The sequence below is a fragment of the Paramisgurnus dabryanus genome, chromosome 9 (genome assembly GCF_030506205.2).
Source record: "Paramisgurnus dabryanus chromosome 9, PD_genome_1.1, whole genome shotgun sequence".
In the NCBI taxonomy this organism is placed as follows: Eukaryota; Metazoa; Chordata; class Actinopteri; order Cypriniformes; family Cobitidae; genus Paramisgurnus; species Paramisgurnus dabryanus.
This window is the reverse complement of record NC_133345.1, coordinates 6,421,997-6,440,199: the sequence shown is the minus strand read 5'-3', so window position 1 is coordinate 6,440,199 and position 18,203 is coordinate 6,421,997. Positions and strand designations below refer to the sequence as shown.

General features: G+C 42.3%; 22 non-coding genes and 12 pseudogenes across 22 annotated transcripts; all 34 read right to left on the bottom strand.

Moving 5' to 3' along the window:
- Positions 1-56: 56 nt before the first annotated feature.
- LOC135736754 (5S ribosomal RNA) lies at positions 57-175 on the bottom strand. Its single transcript, XR_012337525.1, has one exon. It is a non-coding gene; the product is annotated as a 5S ribosomal RNA (ribosomal RNA).
- A 125-nt stretch (positions 176-300) lies between these two features.
- Positions 301-419, bottom strand: LOC135736364 (5S ribosomal RNA; annotated as a pseudogene).
- Positions 420-539: 120 nt separating this feature from the next.
- LOC135736576 (5S ribosomal RNA) lies at positions 540-658 on the bottom strand (annotated as a pseudogene).
- A 125-nt stretch (positions 659-783) lies between these two features.
- LOC135736359 (5S ribosomal RNA) lies at positions 784-902 on the bottom strand. The gene has a single exon (XR_012337596.1). It is a non-coding gene; the product is annotated as a 5S ribosomal RNA (ribosomal RNA).
- A 126-nt stretch (positions 903-1,028) lies between these two features.
- On the bottom strand, positions 1,029-1,147 carry LOC135736999 (5S ribosomal RNA). The gene has a single exon (XR_010528102.2). It is a non-coding gene; the product is annotated as a 5S ribosomal RNA (ribosomal RNA).
- A 126-nt stretch (positions 1,148-1,273) lies between these two features.
- On the bottom strand, positions 1,274-1,392 carry LOC135736323 (5S ribosomal RNA). The gene has a single exon (XR_012337560.1). It is a non-coding gene; the product is annotated as a 5S ribosomal RNA (ribosomal RNA).
- Positions 1,393-1,518: 126 nt separating this feature from the next.
- Positions 1,519-1,637, bottom strand: LOC135736572 (5S ribosomal RNA). The gene has a single exon (XR_012337524.1). It is a non-coding gene; the product is annotated as a 5S ribosomal RNA (ribosomal RNA).
- A 4,007-nt stretch (positions 1,638-5,644) lies between these two features.
- Positions 5,645-5,763, bottom strand: LOC135725447 (5S ribosomal RNA; annotated as a pseudogene).
- Positions 5,764-5,883: 120 nt separating this feature from the next.
- Positions 5,884-6,002, bottom strand: LOC135724948 (5S ribosomal RNA). The gene has a single exon (XR_010524602.1). It is a non-coding gene; the product is annotated as a 5S ribosomal RNA (ribosomal RNA).
- A 125-nt stretch (positions 6,003-6,127) lies between these two features.
- On the bottom strand, positions 6,128-6,246 carry LOC135726896 (5S ribosomal RNA; annotated as a pseudogene).
- Positions 6,247-12,463: 6,217 nt separating this feature from the next.
- On the bottom strand, positions 12,464-12,582 carry LOC135722981 (5S ribosomal RNA). Its single transcript, XR_010522700.1, has one exon. It is a non-coding gene; the product is annotated as a 5S ribosomal RNA (ribosomal RNA).
- Positions 12,583-12,708: 126 nt separating this feature from the next.
- On the bottom strand, positions 12,709-12,827 carry LOC135722980 (5S ribosomal RNA). The gene has a single exon (XR_010522699.1). It is a non-coding gene; the product is annotated as a 5S ribosomal RNA (ribosomal RNA).
- A 125-nt stretch (positions 12,828-12,952) lies between these two features.
- Positions 12,953-13,071, bottom strand: LOC135725446 (5S ribosomal RNA; annotated as a pseudogene).
- Positions 13,072-13,191: 120 nt separating this feature from the next.
- On the bottom strand, positions 13,192-13,310 carry LOC135726075 (5S ribosomal RNA; annotated as a pseudogene).
- Positions 13,311-13,436: 126 nt separating this feature from the next.
- Positions 13,437-13,555, bottom strand: LOC135722979 (5S ribosomal RNA). The gene has a single exon (XR_010522698.1). It is a non-coding gene; the product is annotated as a 5S ribosomal RNA (ribosomal RNA).
- A 125-nt stretch (positions 13,556-13,680) lies between these two features.
- Positions 13,681-13,799, bottom strand: LOC135726660 (5S ribosomal RNA; annotated as a pseudogene).
- Positions 13,800-13,919: 120 nt separating this feature from the next.
- Positions 13,920-14,038, bottom strand: LOC135725966 (5S ribosomal RNA; annotated as a pseudogene).
- Positions 14,039-14,164: 126 nt separating this feature from the next.
- LOC135722978 (5S ribosomal RNA) lies at positions 14,165-14,283 on the bottom strand. The gene has a single exon (XR_010522697.1). It is a non-coding gene; the product is annotated as a 5S ribosomal RNA (ribosomal RNA).
- Positions 14,284-14,408: 125 nt separating this feature from the next.
- Positions 14,409-14,527, bottom strand: LOC135725142 (5S ribosomal RNA). Its single transcript, XR_010524789.1, has one exon. It is a non-coding gene; the product is annotated as a 5S ribosomal RNA (ribosomal RNA).
- A 125-nt stretch (positions 14,528-14,652) lies between these two features.
- Positions 14,653-14,771, bottom strand: LOC135724182 (5S ribosomal RNA). Its single transcript, XR_010523854.1, has one exon. It is a non-coding gene; the product is annotated as a 5S ribosomal RNA (ribosomal RNA).
- A 126-nt stretch (positions 14,772-14,897) lies between these two features.
- On the bottom strand, positions 14,898-15,016 carry LOC135724487 (5S ribosomal RNA). Its single transcript, XR_010524151.1, has one exon. It is a non-coding gene; the product is annotated as a 5S ribosomal RNA (ribosomal RNA).
- A 126-nt stretch (positions 15,017-15,142) lies between these two features.
- Positions 15,143-15,261, bottom strand: LOC135722976 (5S ribosomal RNA). Its single transcript, XR_010522695.1, has one exon. It is a non-coding gene; the product is annotated as a 5S ribosomal RNA (ribosomal RNA).
- A 125-nt stretch (positions 15,262-15,386) lies between these two features.
- LOC135725933 (5S ribosomal RNA) lies at positions 15,387-15,505 on the bottom strand (annotated as a pseudogene).
- Positions 15,506-15,625: 120 nt separating this feature from the next.
- On the bottom strand, positions 15,626-15,744 carry LOC135724947 (5S ribosomal RNA). Its single transcript, XR_010524601.1, has one exon. It is a non-coding gene; the product is annotated as a 5S ribosomal RNA (ribosomal RNA).
- A 126-nt stretch (positions 15,745-15,870) lies between these two features.
- Positions 15,871-15,989, bottom strand: LOC135722975 (5S ribosomal RNA). The gene has a single exon (XR_010522694.1). It is a non-coding gene; the product is annotated as a 5S ribosomal RNA (ribosomal RNA).
- A 125-nt stretch (positions 15,990-16,114) lies between these two features.
- LOC135726354 (5S ribosomal RNA) lies at positions 16,115-16,233 on the bottom strand (annotated as a pseudogene).
- A 126-nt stretch (positions 16,234-16,359) lies between these two features.
- Positions 16,360-16,478, bottom strand: LOC135725603 (5S ribosomal RNA; annotated as a pseudogene).
- Positions 16,479-16,603: 125 nt separating this feature from the next.
- On the bottom strand, positions 16,604-16,722 carry LOC135722974 (5S ribosomal RNA). Its single transcript, XR_010522693.1, has one exon. It is a non-coding gene; the product is annotated as a 5S ribosomal RNA (ribosomal RNA).
- A 125-nt stretch (positions 16,723-16,847) lies between these two features.
- LOC135724180 (5S ribosomal RNA) lies at positions 16,848-16,966 on the bottom strand. The gene has a single exon (XR_010523852.1). It is a non-coding gene; the product is annotated as a 5S ribosomal RNA (ribosomal RNA).
- Positions 16,967-17,091: 125 nt separating this feature from the next.
- Positions 17,092-17,210, bottom strand: LOC135722973 (5S ribosomal RNA). The gene has a single exon (XR_010522692.1). It is a non-coding gene; the product is annotated as a 5S ribosomal RNA (ribosomal RNA).
- Positions 17,211-17,335: 125 nt separating this feature from the next.
- LOC135726322 (5S ribosomal RNA) lies at positions 17,336-17,454 on the bottom strand (annotated as a pseudogene).
- Positions 17,455-17,574: 120 nt separating this feature from the next.
- LOC135724946 (5S ribosomal RNA) lies at positions 17,575-17,693 on the bottom strand. The gene has a single exon (XR_010524600.1). It is a non-coding gene; the product is annotated as a 5S ribosomal RNA (ribosomal RNA).
- A 126-nt stretch (positions 17,694-17,819) lies between these two features.
- LOC135723453 (5S ribosomal RNA) lies at positions 17,820-17,938 on the bottom strand. Its single transcript, XR_010523158.1, has one exon. It is a non-coding gene; the product is annotated as a 5S ribosomal RNA (ribosomal RNA).
- Positions 17,939-18,063: 125 nt separating this feature from the next.
- Positions 18,064-18,182, bottom strand: LOC135722972 (5S ribosomal RNA). The gene has a single exon (XR_010522691.1). It is a non-coding gene; the product is annotated as a 5S ribosomal RNA (ribosomal RNA).
- Positions 18,183-18,203: the final 21 nt, after the last annotated feature.

Below are 18,203 nucleotides of genomic sequence, written 5' to 3'. Positions count from 1 at the left end.
CAGAAAGGACGCATTCATGGGAAAATATGACATAAATAAATATTTAATTAATTAAATGCTTACAGCACCTGGTATTCCCAGGCGGTCTCCCATCCAAGTACTAACCAGGCCCGACCCTGCTTGGCTTCCGAGATCAGACGAGAGCGGGCGTGCTCAGGGTGGTGTGGCCGTAAGCGAGTGCAGACTCGAATCGACAGACACTTCAAGACTTATGTGGCAACGCCATGACATCAGTGAACGCTTACAGAAAGAACGCATTCATGGGAAAAAATGACATAAATAAATATTTAATTAATTAAATGCTTACAGCACCTGGTATTCCCAGGCAATCTCCCATCCAAGTACTAACCAGGCCCGACCCTGCTTGGCTTCCGAGATCAGACGAGAGCGGGCGTGCTCAGGGTGGTGTGGCCGTAAGCGAGTGCGGACTTGATTCGAGAGACACTTCAAAACTAATGTGGCAACGGCATGCCATGGGAGAACGCTTACAGAAAGGACGCATTCATGGGAAAAATGACATAAAAAATTAATTAATTAAATTCTTACAGCACCAGGTATTCCCAGGCGGTCTCCCATCCAAGTACTAACCAGGCCCGACCCTGCTTGGCTTCCGAGATCAGACGAGAGCGGGCGTGCTCAGGGTGGTGCGGCCGTAAGCGAGTGCTGACTCGCTTCGATAGACACTTCAAGACTTATGTGGCAACGCCATGACATCAGTGAACGCTTACAGAAAGATCGCATTCATGGGAAAAAATGACATAAAAAAATAATTAATTAATTAAATGCTTACAGCACCTGGTATTCCCAGGAGGTCTCCCATCCAAGTACTAACCAGGCCCGACCCTGCTTGGCTTACGAGATCAGACGAGAGCGGGCGTGCTCAGGGTGGTGTGGCCGTAAGCGAGTGCTGACTCGATTCGAGAGACACTTCAATACTTATGTGGCAACGCCATGACATCAGTGAACGCTTACAGAAAGGTCGCATTCATGGGAAAAAATGACATAAAAAAATAATTTATTAATATAAATGCTTACAGCACCTGGTATTCCCAGGCGGTCTCCCATCCAAGTACTAACCAGGCCCGACCCTGCTTGGCTTCCGAGATCAGACGAGAGCGGGCGTGCTCAGGGTGGTGTGGCCGTAAGCGAGTGCTGACTCGATTCGAGAGACACTTCAAGGCTAATGTGGCAACGCAATGACATCGGTAAATGGTTGCAGAAAGGACGCATTCATGGGAAAAAATGACATAAAAAAAATTATTAATTAATTAAATGCTTACAGCACCAGGTATTCCCAGGCGGTCTCCCATCCAAGTACTAACCAGGCCCGACCCTGCTTGGCTTCCGAGATCAGACGAGAGCGGGCGTGCTCAGGGTGGTGTGGCCGTAAACGAGTGCTGACTCGATTCGAGAGACACTTCAAGGCTAATGTGGCAACGCAATGACATCGGTAAATGGTTACAGAAAGGACGCATTCATGGGAAAAAATGACATAAAAAAAATAATTAATTAATTAAATGCTTACAGCACCTGGTATTCCCAGGCGGTCTCCCATCCAAGTACTAACCAGGCCCGACCCTGCTTGGCTTCCGAGATCAGACGAGAGCGGGCGTGCTCAGGGTGGTGTGGCCGTAAGCGAGTGCTGACTCGCTTCGATAGACACTTCAAGACTTATGTGGCAACGCCATGACATCAGTGAACGCTTACAGAAAGGTCGCATTCATGGGAAAAAATGACATAAAAAAATAATTTATTAATATAAATGCTTACAGCACCTGGTATTCCCAAGCAAGTTCCCCTCCAAGTACCTAAGCGATCGTCAGCCGTCCAATGGTTGAGCAGAGCTGAGCAGCGATCAGCCAATGGTTGAGCAATGCTGAGCAGCGACAGCCAATGGTTGAGCAATGCTGAGCAGAGCTCGCGCTCAACGGACCAATCATTGAGCGAGGATCGGAAAACGTCATCTAATTTATTCAGGACTGGTAAATATTCACATTGGAGTCGGTGTCATTGAGGAGCGATTCGACTGTGTTTATTTACTCACACAGGTACGTTTGTTATGTTTGTGTGCCAAGTAGTGAATGAAACACGATATGTTTTTTGATAATTTGCCTGATATTCAAGGTTTTACATGATAATATCTCGTTAGCGCCGTACTGACACCACCGATTGACTAGGCTAGCACCACTTGTTTACATTAAAATAGCTAAGTTTGATATCTGAAATGCGTTTAAAATGCGACCAGATTATTGATTTTACATGTTGAGACCTTGACAAATGTATTATTACTTTGTGGACTCGAAATGTAAAGCTTAAATATGGTTATATTAAATAATATATATTTTATATTAAACGAATGCACTGAAAATGAATTAATGAGCTGCCAGTCGCCGATGAAATGACCTAAAAATCCCTGGAAATTCTTCAAAAACGTGATCAGACTCACTTCTTAAGACCATAGAGATGTTGTTACAACAGTGTGGAGTTTAAATTCACTGTGTAAATATGCTTTAGAAGTGTAAACTTGTCAATGATCAATGTGATCATATGGAACAGACTGACTGTTAAAATACCACATAATGAATGTTCTGCATTGTTTTTATAGATTCTCAAGGGAAGATCTACAACGACGGCCAGGGCACCATGCAGTACGTCACCAGCGTGCTGAATGAGTGGGGTCAGTTCTTGACCACGGTGGTGGTGGAGTCCGGGTCCGAGCGGTGTTACGCACACATGGCCAGAGGTCTGGTCGCCAGCTTTTGCCGTGCCAACGCTCCTGCTCCAAAGGTTGTGTACGAGGACAACAACTGCTGTCGGTGAGTTCAATAACAGTTGAAACCTATGATGAAATGGATAATTAAACATGTAACACACCTACACAAAATGTCATGATATCATTTTCAGTGACAACGGATTCAGAACAGCCCAGAAGACCAAGTTTGCTGCATGAGGTACGCTCAGGCAGCACATGTGACCGAGGACAGTCGACTGCTCTACCTCCTCCTCCAAGATGCTGAAGAACCGAGCACCGGACAATCAGCTAACCTCCCCCAGCCAGGTCACGGCTTCTTTGAAGGGACAGTATAAGAGGATTGCAGAGTGAGTCCGAGACAACCCCATCCTCGGCGGTCTCCCCACTCCACTGCCCAACTTGAACGCCAAGTCCTTTTCGACCTTCACTGCCACGGAGGAGAAAAATGCCAACTACGGGGTGATGGTACTGTTGAAGGTGATGCCTCACCTGAAAGTGCTGTCTGATGCACCGTTCCCGGAAGCTCCTGTGCTGCCAACATCCCTCACAACGCCAGACCGGCCTCAGGTCCAATACCAGCACGTTCATCACGAGGCTGGAAAAAGGCGTGGTGAGAAGCGGGGGTAAGTTGTCAAAAGCACTTTGTTTCACCTGTTGGCTGTGGAGAGCAAATAGCACACATGTCATATCAATACTCATTACATGTTTATTTTATATTTCCAGATTATTTGTTGAAGAGCCAAAGCCTGTGTCTTCTGTGAACCAGCCCGTTCAGCCCATGGCGTCGTCCTCCTCCACTCGGCCAAAGCCTGCTGTGCCCACCACCATTCTGCCAAGGCCTGCTGCGTCCACCCACCTCCGGCCAAAGCCTGCTGTGCCCACCTATGGATCACCCCGTATCGTCAGCACCCATACTGCTGGTTTTCCCCGCACAGCCGCAGGTTCCCCCGTCTTGTTTCGTGGGCCATCGTGCAGCCAGGAGCTTTGTACCTCCAGCACCAACAGTCAAGGCATTCATGCCGAATAAGTCCTTGCAGCCATGTGGGGCTTGCCACATGGCTAATTGTGGTGGACAGTGGAAGAGGTACACACCTTCCAAGGACAAAGTGGCTGAAAGCACCCAGAAGATATTTTCCTACTGTCCATACACTGGGAAATCCACCACATCTGGGTTTGACAATGTGGTGTACGAGTTAGAAAAGAGGAGAACTGTGTAAATAACTATAAATAACTGTGTAAATAACTTACCTGTGTGATGCCACTTCTCCTGTGCCATCTGTAGGAGAGAGAAAAAGGCTTGTTTGTTTGTTTGTTTGTTTGTTTAAGGCTTCAGCAAGTACAATCTATTTATTTATATAGTTCAAAAGTAAAAAAAAATGCACTTTACAGTTTTGCTTAAGAATGTTCTTGTATTTGTTTTTATTATGATTTATGTTGCTGTTAAAGTGCACTTTGTAGTATCTTTTTTTTTATACAAACATGTTCTGGCCTATGTTCGATATCAAGGCCAATCTAACCTCATTAATTTTAACTTTAATCAGTTCCGACCTAACACAATCAGTTTACATACCCTTTAGTGGTTGTTCATGTTCAGATAATCTGTGTTTTTGTCATGCGTGTTGTTTGTTTGTCTTTGTCAGCTTCATATCTTTGTGATGTTTGTATGTCTTTGTCTGCTTATGTTTAACCAAAGTTTGCCAAAGGAAACACACAAAAAAATGTAACAGACAGGAATTGCTTGAGCCTTTATTTGTTGATTGGTGATCTGAGTTTTTGGATAATCCTGTTTGGATAAACCGGGCTTTGGCCTGTACAAACCAATTGTTAATTTTTATCTTAAGTACAAGTTTGTGTTTTTAATTGTTAAAGGTATTGCAGAGGATTTTCTTTTTCCAGGTGGATCATCAAGACTATTGGTCCTCTTAGTTGTCAATCAGGAGTGTTGCGCAATTGCATTTTTTTTTAAAAGTGGAGAAGGTGGTTCTTTTCTAAAATTCGAGAAAATCCTCTGTTACACCTTTAAGTGTTTTTGATTCTTATTAATGTTATTTATGTGTGCGTGTCCTTGTGATGTTTGTATGTCTGTCAGCTCCATGTTTAACTAAATGTTTGCAAATGGTAGTAAATGTTTGTCTCTCATCCTGTCTCGTGTTCTAGCTCGTAGATCTGTACCTTGTTGTGGTGAGAGACCTTTAAACTAAACAGATCTTGTTTACTTGTGTTTTCATGCATTGCTTTTTAAATGAAACACATTCTGGGTGAAAAATAAAAGTTGTAAAGGTATTTCAAGTGTGTTGGAGTCTCTGTACTGTATGCTTGGGTTTCAGAAGGGGTGGGATAGTGTAAAAAAAAACATTTAAGCAATTAAAAGTCTTCCAGACAAAGTGAGAGTAAATTAATACAGTACAACCTTTCCTAATTCAGCCCAAAAAATGTAACACTTGCACACTTTTTCACTTGACTATATGAATCTCATCACCAGCTACATCAACTCAACCTATGAAAATAATAAACAAAACATTCAACAGATTAGTGGATTTTAATAAATTAGGCCTGTAAATGTACAATTTATATAAACAACACTTCAGTAGTTGACACCATCCGTTTTGATCACTTTCGATCGATCCCAGGGTTGAGCAATATGTACTTGCAGGGGTCATGAGCCATTCCCAGGCGGTCTCCCATCCAAGTACTAACCAGGCCCGACCCTGCTTGGCTTCCGAGATCAGACGAGAGCGGGCGTGCTCAGGGTGGTGTGGCCGTAAGCGAGTGCCGACTCGAATCGACAGACACTTCAAGACTTATGTGGCAACGCCATGACATCAGTGAACGCTTACAGAAAGAACGCATTCATGGGAAAAAATGACATAAATAAATATTTAATTAATTAAATGCTTACAGCACCTGGTATTCCCAGGCAATCTCCCATCCAAGTACTAACCAGGCCCGACCCTGCTTGGCTTCCGAGATCAGACGAGAGCGGGCGTGCTCAGGGTGGTGTGGCCGTAAGCGAGTGCGGACTTGATTCGAGAGACACTTCAAAACTAATGTGGCAACGGCATGCCATGGGAGAACGCTTACAGAAAGGACGCATTCATGGGAAAAATGACATAAAAAATTAATTAATTAAATTCTTACAGCACCAGGTATTCCCAGGCGGTCTCCCATCCAAGTACTAACCAGGCCCGACCCTGCTTGGCTTCCGAGATCAGACGAGAGCGGGCGTGCTCAGGGTGGTGTGGCCGTAAACGAGTTCTGACTCGATTCGAGAGACACTTCAAGGCTAATGTGACAACGCAATGACATCGGTAAATGGTTACAGAAAGGACGCATTCATGGGTAAAAATGACATAAATAAATATTTAATTAATTAAATGCTTACAGCACCTGGTATTCCCAGGCAATCTCCCATCCAAGTACTAACCAGGCCCGACCCTGCTTGGCTTCCGAGATCAGACGAGAGTGGGCGTGCTCAGGGTGGTGTGGACGTAAGAGAGTGCTGACTCGATTCGAGAGACACTTCAAAACTAATGTGGCAATGCCATGCCATTGGAGAACGCTTACAAAAAGGACGCATTCATGGGAAAAAAATGACATAAATAAATAATTAATTATTTAAACGCTTACAGCACCTGGTATTCCCAGGCGGTCTCCCATTCAAGTACTAACCAGGCCCGACCCTGCTTGGTTTCCGAGATCAGACGAGAGCGGGCGTGCTTTTTTTTTTTTTTTTTTATTATTATTATAACAATCATATTCACACAATTACATAATTTCTATATATTGTTTAACATTACATATAACACAGTGAGAGTGCTTTTATAACAGAAAGACTTCTTTAAAAGTCTTTTGGCAGGCACAATCTTAAATCCCACCAAAAAGAAGAAAAAAAAACATCATTATAAAATATTTTAAAACATTTGAAAGTTCAACATATTTTTTCCACACTAAAACAGTCTCTTCCACATATTTAAAATATTATACAGATCAACCATAATCGTCAGGCATTTTCCAATTAAAATCTTCAAATATTATACCCACATCCTTAGTAAAAACATTATAAAACTCCTCCACATATTTAAAATATTATACAGATCAACCATAATCGTCAGGCATTTTCCAATTAAAATCTTCAAATATTATACCCACATCCTTAGTAAAAACATTATAAAACTCCTCCAACCTATTTTGCTCCTTAAAATAACAGTACAAATGCTTTAAGTACATCTCAACTTTTCTTTTAAACACTATTTCAACATCCATAACAGTATTTTCTTTTTTTGCAACAATTCTTCTTTCCCATATTGCACTTTTAATCAGCATGACAAACAAGTTAAGCGCTTTTCTGTTTTCACATGTTTTGTTTTCTCCCAGCATTATCACCTTGTTCCAATCTATTCCTTTATTATCTTGTTCCCCTCTCAACCTTTCAAGCAAACCTATACATTTTTCATTAAAGTTTTCCAATTTCTTACAACATAAAAACACATGTAAAAAACCCTCATCTTCTTCTTTACATACTTTACAAGTTGCATTTTGCTCTCTCCCGATTTTGTTCAATAAAACATCAGTAAAAATTGCCTTGTGCCTAATTAAATATTCTAAGGTCCCCAATTTTGACTCAATTATATTCCCCCTCATATTGCTCCATATATGTTCTTCTTTCAAGTCTTTGTATTTCTGTAACCAGTATTTATTCACCACAGGTTTCTTAAAAATACAATCTCTAAAAAACAATACAACATTTTCACAGTGCATTCTTTAAAAGCTCTTATTTTGTCTCCCAACATGACATACACATCTTTCTCTTGTTTCCCTTGTTCTTTATTATCAATTTTCCTGATCCAATCATCAGGAATTGCACTTTTTATTATCTTAAACTTATTTACAATTTCTTGTCTACTATATTCTTCTTTTGCTTCCTCCATAGTGTCCACAATGTACTGCACAGGTAAAAATCCCTCCTTAAACTCGTATAAAACATCTCTCACTTTTGTAATTCCCACATCCCACCAATTTTTAAAAAACACTTCTTTACCTTGGTTTACAATGTTCTTGTTTAAAAACAATGGTTGGTTTAAAATACACTCTCTTCCACTAGGCATGTACTGTACACAAGTTAAAACTTTCCCCCATGCACTCATAATTTCCTTGTAAAAATCTGGCACCTTTTCCGTCATCCAAGCTTTAGTTTTCATCCATAAAATGTCTTCTCCCAGATTAAAATTACCACATTTGTTTAAAAAATATTGCATTGTTTTTTTCCATACCATTACATTCCCATCATCCAGATACTTTTTAACCATTTTAGCTCTTAAGCTATTTTTTCTTTGTGCTACATCTATAAGGCCCATCCCACCTTTCTCTACAGCTCCAATCAAAGTGTCATATGCTATTCTTGGGGGTTTCCCTTCCCATATAAAGTCTAAAAAACATCTCTTTAATCTTTTTTCAATCCACAGAGGCATATATGACACATATAAGACATACCATAACTTAGACATCATTAAAACATTTGAAATTAAAACCTTCCCTTTAAGACATAATGTCCTTAATTTCCAAAAATGTAGCCTTCTTTCAATATCTTCTAAAATAGTTGCCCACATTGTTTCATTAGCTCTCCTTTCATCGTCCCCCATTAAAACTCCTAAAATCTTGATTTCATTCACTTCTTTAAAAGCAAAATCACTTGTTAAAGCTTGCACATTCCCACATCTCATATACACAGTTTTATCCTCGTTAATTTTTCCTCCAGATGCTTTACAAAATTGTTGTACAATTTTCATTGCACATTCAACTCCCTCCCTGTCTTTCAAAATAAGCGTAGTGTCATCCGCATACTGAAATATTGCTTCTCCTTCCACGTTCCCTTCTATGTGAATACCTTTTATTCCTTTTTCTTTCCTCATTGCCAACCCCAAGGGTTCCGCGACTAAAGAATATAATAGTGCTGACATGGGACACCCTTGTCTTATGGATCTTGTTAGTTTAAAACATTCAGTTAAAAACCCATTACATTTAATTTTAGTTACCGGTCCATTATATAAAATTTTCACCCACTTTATAAAATTTTCTCCAAATCCAAAACGGTTTAAAATCCCAAATAAAAATTCATGTTCCACCCTGTCGAAAGCCTTTTCAAAATCTAAACTTATAACATATCCCTCCAATTTTCTCTCCTTCATGTATCCAATTGTATCTTTAATGCTTAGGGTCGTATCAGCTATGTCTTTCCCTTTGACCCCATACGCTTGATTTGTCTTTATTATTCTCGGCATCACTTCTTTCAGTCTGTTTGCTAAGATTTTTGATAAAATTTTCAGATCGGTGTTTAACATCGTAAGCGGCCTATAATTCTTTAGTTCAGTTTTTTCTCCTTTTTTCTTATATATTGTTTTCATCAAACCCATACCCATTCTTAGATTCATCTGCCCTTTATTAAAGATCTCATCGTACACTTCCTTTAAAATACTGGTTAACATATCCCTAAAAACAATATAAAACTCACTCCCCAACCCATCAATTCCAGGACTTTTGTTTTTGTTTAATTCATTTATCGCTCTTTCAATTTCCTCTTCACTTATCTCTTTGTCACAATCCTTCATATCTTCCTTGTCTATTTTAGTTGTTATCTGCTCTAACATTTCTTCTTTTTCATCCTGCACTCCCTCAGTTGTAAACAATTTTTCATAATACCTTTTCATTTCTTTTAAAATTCCTTCATTACTCTTTACTTCTTCTCCATTCTCCTTTTTAACTACTTTTATAATTTCAGCCTTCCCTTTTCTTCTTTCTAGATCAAAGAAAATTTTTGTACATTTTTCACCTTCAACAAGAAACTGAGCTTTACTCCTTAATCTTGCACCTTCATATTTCTTTTCTTCCATTTCTTTAAGTTTATTTTCCAATTCTTTTATCTTTAACATGTCCTTATTACCCTGATTTATCTCTTTTTCTAAAATCTCTCTTATTTCCTGTCCATTGTATTTCTTACATTTCTCAATTAATCTGCACAATTTTATTGTATGAATTTTAACTAAATATTTTACATTTTCCCACCACAATCTTTTATCTTCCATATACATTGCATTTCCTTTTTCTTTTTCAATTAGCGTCTTTATATCTAAAACATACCCTTCACTTTTTAAAACCTCAGCATTTAAAACCCACACGCCTGGACCTCTCTTTAACGTACTCCAGTCAATCTGCATATATAACGGCTTGTGATCACTTAAACTTGTTTCATCGTATCTCACATTATCAATAAAAACCTCTAAATTCCTCTTACACAAAATAAAATCGATTCTTGTTTGACACATGAAATTCCCCACCCTTTGTCTTCTTGAGTATTGCCTTCTTTCATTCCTTTCTCTCCAAACATCCACCAAGTTATTGCTTTCCATTATTGATTTTAACTCTCTCCTTCCCATATCATTTCTAAAAACCATTCCATCTGCCATATCTAATTTACTTAACACAGTATTAAAATCCCCCATTAACAAGACATTCTGTTGGTTAGTTAAAAGTGACCTTAAATCATTAAAATAATCTCTCTTTTCCTTTTCCTCCGTAGGTGCATGTACATTTATCACCACCAGTTTTTTGCCTTCATATTCCATTTCTACTGCTAAACATTTCCCAATATCATCTTTATAGATGACCTTGCATACAGTTTTCACATTTTCTCTTATTAAAAAAGCAACTCCTCTGCCAAACCTTGTATCATCATTATTGTATAAAATCTCACCGTTCCATCTTTTCCTTATTTCACATATGTGCTTTTCTTTCCAATTTGTTTCTTGCAATACAATCACGTCTTCATTCTTGAACATTTCTTTCACTTTTTCAAATTTGTTAAAGTCCGAGAGTCCTCTGGCATTAAAAGTTACCAAACTTAAAACCATAAAAAATAAATAAATAAAAACACTCATTGAGTCCATTTCTTTAGCTCATACCATCCAAGTCTTTTAGCAGTACATATTTATCTTTTAGTAAGTCTTTGTTAGTTGTTTTTTTCCTTATTCCTTCCAAACATGGCTTTACCTTAATTTTTCGTCGTCTTCTCTCCACTTTCGGTTTTCCTTCAGCCATTGTGTTGACATCCTTGTTAAAATCCTCATCTTGATCCATTTCATCTTGATCCATCTCATCGTCCAGGGTGTCAGAAGTGTCAAGTGGTGTACATGTTCCTTCCTCCTGTTTAAGTTGTTCCGTCTGTTCTTTAGAATCCTCATTTTGTACTTTACTTTGTCTTTTAGCTAATTCATTCATTTCTTCCTCTGCCATTTCATCTGTAGTGCTCTGTGTTTTATTATCTATGTCCTGTTGTACTTTCTCTTGTTGTTCCGTTTGTTCGCCATTGTCAACGTCAATTACAGGTCCGCCGTCTCTCGTGTCGTTCTGTTGTTTTTCTACCACGTTGTCTCGTTCATGCACCTTCCCGCCCACATGAGTCTCATCGTTGCCAAACCAGCATTCACACAAGTTTAAATAATTGTCACAGTCCGGGCACTTAACCGCCTTGCACTCTCTTGCAAAATGTCCTCTCTCCTCGCATTTGTAGCACTTAAACATAGGGCAGTCTTTCATGATGTGGTCTGGGCACATGCACAGCCGACAGAGTTTAACCTGATGGCTGTGCATCACCCTGAAGAACTGCAGGCCTTCAGCTGTTTCAAACTTTGTGCTATACGGGAGAGATGCAACTTCTTTAGGGAAGCGAGATTTAATGAACCGTGTGCCATCTTCAATGGTCGTGCCCGGATACAAACGTCTTTTTAATTTAGACAAAGGGGTAACTCCCCACCCTTCAAGTTTATTTATAATATCATGATCGTCTATGTAAGCGGGCAGGTGCATAAACGAGACGACATAGTCTCTGTTTTGGAGTCTCTTTACTTCGCATTCCACTTCTTTTATCCTTATTCCATATTCTAGCAATTCAACATCATCCACATTTTCTAGAGTCAGCTCATATTCATTGTTTTGTTTGGGTCTTACCGCCAGGATTTTCCCTTTTCCAATTTTCTCCGATACTGCCGTAATAATGTCCTCCGCTCTTGCATTCACATTTGTAGTATCCACTGTAATCGTAGCTTCTATTAAGTATTCCTTTCGTGAATTGTACCTTCTTTGTTCTTTGTCTCTTTCATTGCCATCTCGTTGTTGTTCATTCGTTCCATTTTCATTTGCCATTCGTGTCTCTCCTGCCATTTCCAAGGTTGATTCCATGTGTCCGTCCATTTTCACCAAACAAAACAAAAAGCGTATGTGGCAAACTTAAACTCCCCCCGGACAGCGTATGCTGCCAGGAGGGATTTAAACAAACAAAAATAAAAATTAACTATTCAAAATAAACACTGATTTAAACAAACAAAATCAAAATAAATCTGAACGTTTGGTGAGCCTTCCTCACCTACTGCAGCCAAACACTTCCTGGAACGTACCAACTAGCGGGCGTGCTCAGGGTGGTGTGGCCGTAAACGAGTGCTGACTCGATTCGAGAGACACTTCAAGGCTAATGTGGCAACGCAATGACATCGGTAAATGGTTACAGAAAGGACGCATTCATGGGAAAAAATGACATAAAAAAAATAATTAATCGATAGACACTTCAAGACTTATGTGGCAACGCCATGACATCGGTGAACACTTACAGAAAGATCGCATTCATGGGAAAAAATGACATAAAAAAATAATTAATTAATTAAATGCTTACAGCACCTGGTATTCCCAGGCGGTCTCCCATCCAAGTACTAACCAGGCCCGACCCTGCTTGGCTTCCGAGATCAGACGAGAGCGGGCGTGCTCAGGGTGGTGTGGCCGTAAGCAAGTGCTGACTCGATTCGAGAGACACTTCAAGGCTAATGTGGCAACGCAATGACATCGGTAAATGGTTACAGAAAGGACGCATTCATGGGAAAAAATGACATAAAAAAAATTATTAATTAATTAAATGCTTACAGCACCTGGTATTCCCAGGCGGTCTCCCATCCAAGTACTAACCAGGCCCGACCCTGCTTGGCTTCCGAGATCAGACGAGAGCGGGCGTGCTCAGGGTGGTGTGGCCGTAAGCGAGTGCCGACTCGAATCGACAGACACTTCAAGACTTATGTGGCAACGCCATGACATCAGTGAACGCTTACAGAAAGAACGCATTCATGGGAAAAAATGACATAAATAAATATTTAATTAATTAAATGCTTACAGCACCTGGTATTCCCAGGCAATCTCCCATCCAAGTACTAACCAGGCCCGACCCTGCTTGGCTTCCGAGATCAGACGAGAGCGGGCGTGCTCAGGGTGGTGTGGCCGTAAGCGAGTGCGGACTTGATTCGAGAGACACTTCAAAACTAATGTGGCAACGGCATGCCATGGGAGAACGCTTACAGAAAGGACGCATTCATGGGAAAAATGACATAAAAAATTAATTAATTAAATTCTTACAGCACCAGGTATTCCCAGGCGGTCTCCCATCCAAGTACTAACCAGGCCCGACCCTGCTTGGCTTCCGAGATCAGACGAGAGTGGGCGTGCTCAGGGTGGTGTGGCCGTAAACGAGTGCTGACTCGATTCGAGAGACACTTCAAGGCTAATGTGGCAACGCAATGACATCGGTAAATGGTTACAGAAAGGACGCATTCATGGGAAAAAATGACATAAAAAAAATAATTAATTAATTAAATGCTTACAGCACCTGGTATTCCCAGGCGGTCTCCCATCCAAGTACTAACCAGGCCCGACCCTGCTTGGCTTCCGAGATCAGACGAGAGCGGGCGTGCTCAGGGTGGTGTGGCCGTAAGCGAGTGCTGACTCGCTTCGATAGACACTTCAAGACTTATGTGGCAACGCCATGACATCAGTGAACGCTTACAGAAAGATCGCATTCATGGGAAAAAATGACATAAAAAAATAATTAATTAATTAAATGCTTAGAGCACCTGGTATTCCCAGGCGGTCTCCCATCCAAGTACTAACCAGGCCCGACCCTGCTTGGCTTACGAGATCAGACGAGAGCGGGCGTGCTCAGGGTGGCGTGGCCGTAAGCGAGTGCTGACTTGATTCGAGAGACACTTCAAAACTAATGTGGCAACGCCATGCCATGGGAGAACGCTTACAGAAAGGACGCATTCATGGGAAAAATGACATAAATAATTAATTAATTTAATTCTTACAGCACCAGGTATTCCCAGGCGGTCTCCCATCCAAGTACTAACCAGGCCCGACCCTGCTTGGCTTCCGAGATCAGACAAGAGCGGGCGTGCTCAGGGTGGTGTGGCCGTAAACGAGTGCTGACTCGATTCGAGAGACACTTCAAGGCTAATGTGGCAACGCAATGACATCGGTAAATGGTTACAGAAAGGACGCATTCATGGGAAAAAATGACATAAAAAAAATAATTAATTAATTAAATGCTTACAGCACCTGGTATTCCCAGGCGGTCTCCCATCCAAGTACTAACCAGGCCCGACCCTGCTTGGCTTCCGAGATCAGACGAGAGCGGGCGTGCTCAGGGTGGTGTGGCCGTAAGCGAGTGCTGACTCGCTTCGATAGACACTTCAAGACTTATGTGGCAACGCCATGACATCAGTGAACGCTTACAGAAAGGTCGCATTCATGGGAAAAAATGACATAAAAAAATAATTAATTAATTAAATGCTTACAGCACCTGGTATTCCCAGGCGGTCTCCCATCCAAGTACTAACCAGGCCCGACCCTGCTTGGCTTCCGACATCAGACGAGAGCGGGCGTGCTCAGGGTGGTGTGGCCGTAAGCGAGTGCTGACTCGCTTCGATAGACACTTCAAGACTTATGTGGCAACGCCATGACATCGGTGAACGCTTACAGAAAGATCGCATTCATGGGAAAAAATGACATAAAAAAATAATTAATTAATTAAATGCTTACAGCACCTGGTATTCCCAGGCGGTCTCCCATCCAAGTACTAACCAGGCCCGACCCTGCTTGGCTTACGAGATCAGACGAGAACGGGCGTGCTCAGGGTGGTGTGGCCGTAAGCGAGTGCTGACTCGATTCGAGAGACACTTCAAGGCTAATGTGGCAACGCAATGACATCGGTAAATGGTTACAGAAAGGACGCATTCATGGGAAAAAATGACATAAAAAAAATAATTAATTAATTAAATGCTTACAGCATCTGGTATTCCCAGGCGGTCTCCCATCCAAGTACTAACCAGGCCCGACCCTGCTTGGCTTCCGAGATCAGACGAGAGCGGGCGTGCTCAGGGTGGTGTGGCCGTAAGCGAGTGCTGACTCGATTCGAGAGACACTTCAAGGCTAATGTGGCAACGCAATGACATCGGTAAATGGTTACAGAAAGGACGCATTCATGGGAAAAAATGACATAAAAAAAATTATTAATTAATTAAATGCTTACAGCACCTGGTATTCCCAGGCGGTCTCCCATCCAAGTACTAACCAGGCCCGACCCTGCTTGGCTTCCGAGATCAGACGAGAGCGGGCGTGCTCAGGGTGGTGTGGCCGTAAGCGAGTGCAGACTTGATTCGAGAGACACTTCAAAACTAATGTGGCAACGCCATGCCATGGGAGAACGCTTACAGAAAGGACGCATTCATGGGAAAATATGACATAAATAAATATTTAATTAATTAAATGCATACAGCACCTGGTATTCCCAGGCAATCTCCCATCCAAGTACTAACCAGGCCCGACCCTGCTTGGCTTCCGAGATCAGACGAGAGCGGGCGTGCTCAGGGTGGTGTGGCCGTAAGCGAGTGCGGACTTGATTCGAGAGACACTTCAAAACTAATGTGGCAACGGCATGCCATGGGAGAACGCTTACAGAAAGGACGCATTCATGGGAAAAATGACATAAAAAATTAATTAATTAAATTCTTACAGCACCAGGTATTCCCAGGCGGTCTCCCATCCAAGTACTAACCAGGCCCGACCCTGCTTGGCTTCCGAGATCAGACGAGAGCGGGCGTGCTCAGGGTGGTGTGGCCGTAAACGAGTGCTGACTCGATTCGAGAGACACTTCAAGGCTAATGTGGCAACGCAATGACATCGGTAAATGGTTACAGAAAGGACGCATTCATGGGAAAAAATGACATAAAAAAAATAATTAATTAATTAAATGCTTACAGCACCTGGTATTCCCAGGCGGTCTCCCATCCAAGTACTAACCAGGCCCGACCCTGCTTGGCTTCCGAGATCAGACGAGAGCGGGCGTGCTCAGGGTGGTGTGGCCGTAAGCGAGTGCTGACTCGCTTCGATAGACACTTCAAGACTTATGTGGCAACGCCATGACATCAGTGAACGCTTACAGAAAGATCGCATTCATGGGAAAAAATTACATAAAAAAATAATTAATTAATTAAATGCTTAGAGCACCTGGTATTCCCAGGCGGTCTCCCATCCAAGTACTAACCAGGCCCGACCCTGCTTGGCTTACGAGATCAGACGAGAGCGGGCGTGCTCAGGGTGGTGTGGCCGTAAACGAGTGCTGACTCGATTCGAGAGACACTTCAAGGCTAATGTGGCAACGCAATGACATCGGTAAATGGTTACAGAAAGGACGCATTCATGGGAAAAAATGACATAAAAAAAATAATTAATTAATTAAATGCTTACAGCACCTGGTATTCCCAGGCGGTCTCCCATCCAAGTACTAACGAGGCCCGACCCTGCTTGGCTTCCGAGATCAGACGAGAGCGGGCGTGCTCAGGGTGGTGTGGCCGTAAGCGAGTGCTGACTCGATTCGAGAGACACTTCAAGGCTAATGTGGCAACGCAATGACATCGGTAAATGGTTACAGAAAGGACGCATTCATGGGAAAATATGACATAAATAAATATTTAATTAATTAAATGCTTACAGCACCTGGTATTCCCAGGCGGTCTCCCATCCAAGTACTAACCAGGCCCGACCCTGCTTGGCTTCCGAGATCAGACGAGAGCGGGCGTGCTCAGGGTGGTGTGGCCGTAAGCGAGTGCTGACTCGCTTCGATAGACACTTCAAGACTTATGTGGCAACGCCATGACATCGGTGAACACTTACAGAAAGATCGCATTCATGGGAAAAAATGACATAAAAAAATAATTAATTAATTAAATGCTTACAGCACCTGGTATTCCCAGGCGGTCTCCCATCCAAGTACTAACCAGGCCCGACCCTGCTTGGCTTACGAGATCAGACGAGAACGGGCGTGCTCAGGGTGGTGTGGCCGTAAGCGAGTGCTGACTCGCTTCGATAGACACTTCAAGACTTATGTGGCAACGCCATGACATCGGTGAACACTTACAGAAAGATCGCATTCATGGGAAAAAATGACATAAAAAAATAATTAATTAATTAAATGCTTACAGCACCTGGTATTCCCAGGCGGTCTCCCATCCAAGTACTAACCAGGCCCGACCCTGCTTGGCTTCCGAGATCAGACGAGAGCGGGCGTGCTCAGGGTGGTGTGGCCGTAAGCGAGTGCAGACTTGATTCGAGAGACACTTCAAAACTAATGTGGCAACGCCATGCCATGGGAGAACGCTTACAGAAAGGACGCATTCATGGGAAAAAATGACATAAAAAAATAATTAATTAATTAAATGCTTAGAGCACCTGGTATTCCCAGGCGGTCTCCCATCCAAGTACTAACCAGGCCCGACCCTGCTTTGCTTACGAGATCAGATGAGAGCGGGCGTGCTCAGGGTGGCGTGGCCGTAAGCAAGTGCTGACTTGATTCGAGAGACACTTCAAAACTAATGTGGCAACGCCATGCCATGGGAGAACGCTTACAGAAAGGACGCATTCATGGGAAAAATGACATAAATAATTAATTAATTTAATTCTTACAGCACCAGGTATTCCCAGGCGGTCTCCCATCCAAGTACTAACCAGGCCCGACCCTGCTTGGCTTCCGAGATCAGACGAGAGCGGGCGTGCTCAGGGTGGTGTGGCCGTAAACGAGTGCTGACTCGATTCGAGAGACACTTCAAGGCTAATGTGGCAACGCAATGACATCGGTAAATGGTTACAGAAAGGACGCATTCATGGGAAAAAATGACATAAAAAAAATAATTAATTAATTAAATGCTTACAGCACCTGGTATTCCCAGGCGGTCTCCCATCCAAGTACTTACCAGGCCCGACCCTGCTTGGCTTCCGAGATCAGACGAGAGCGGGCGTGCTCAGGGTGGTGTGGCCGTAAGCGAGTGCTGACTCGATTCGAGAGACACTTCAAGGCTAATGTGGCAACGCAATGACATCGGTAAATGGTTACAGAAAGGACGCATTCATGGGAAAATATGACATAAATAAATATTTAATTAATTAAATGCTTACAGCACCTGGTATTCCCAGGCGGTCTCCCATCCAAGTACTAACCAGGCCCGACCCTGCTTGGCTTCCGAGATCAGACGAGAGCGGGCGTGCTCAGGGTGGTGTGGCCGTAAGCGAGTGCTGACTCGCTTCGATA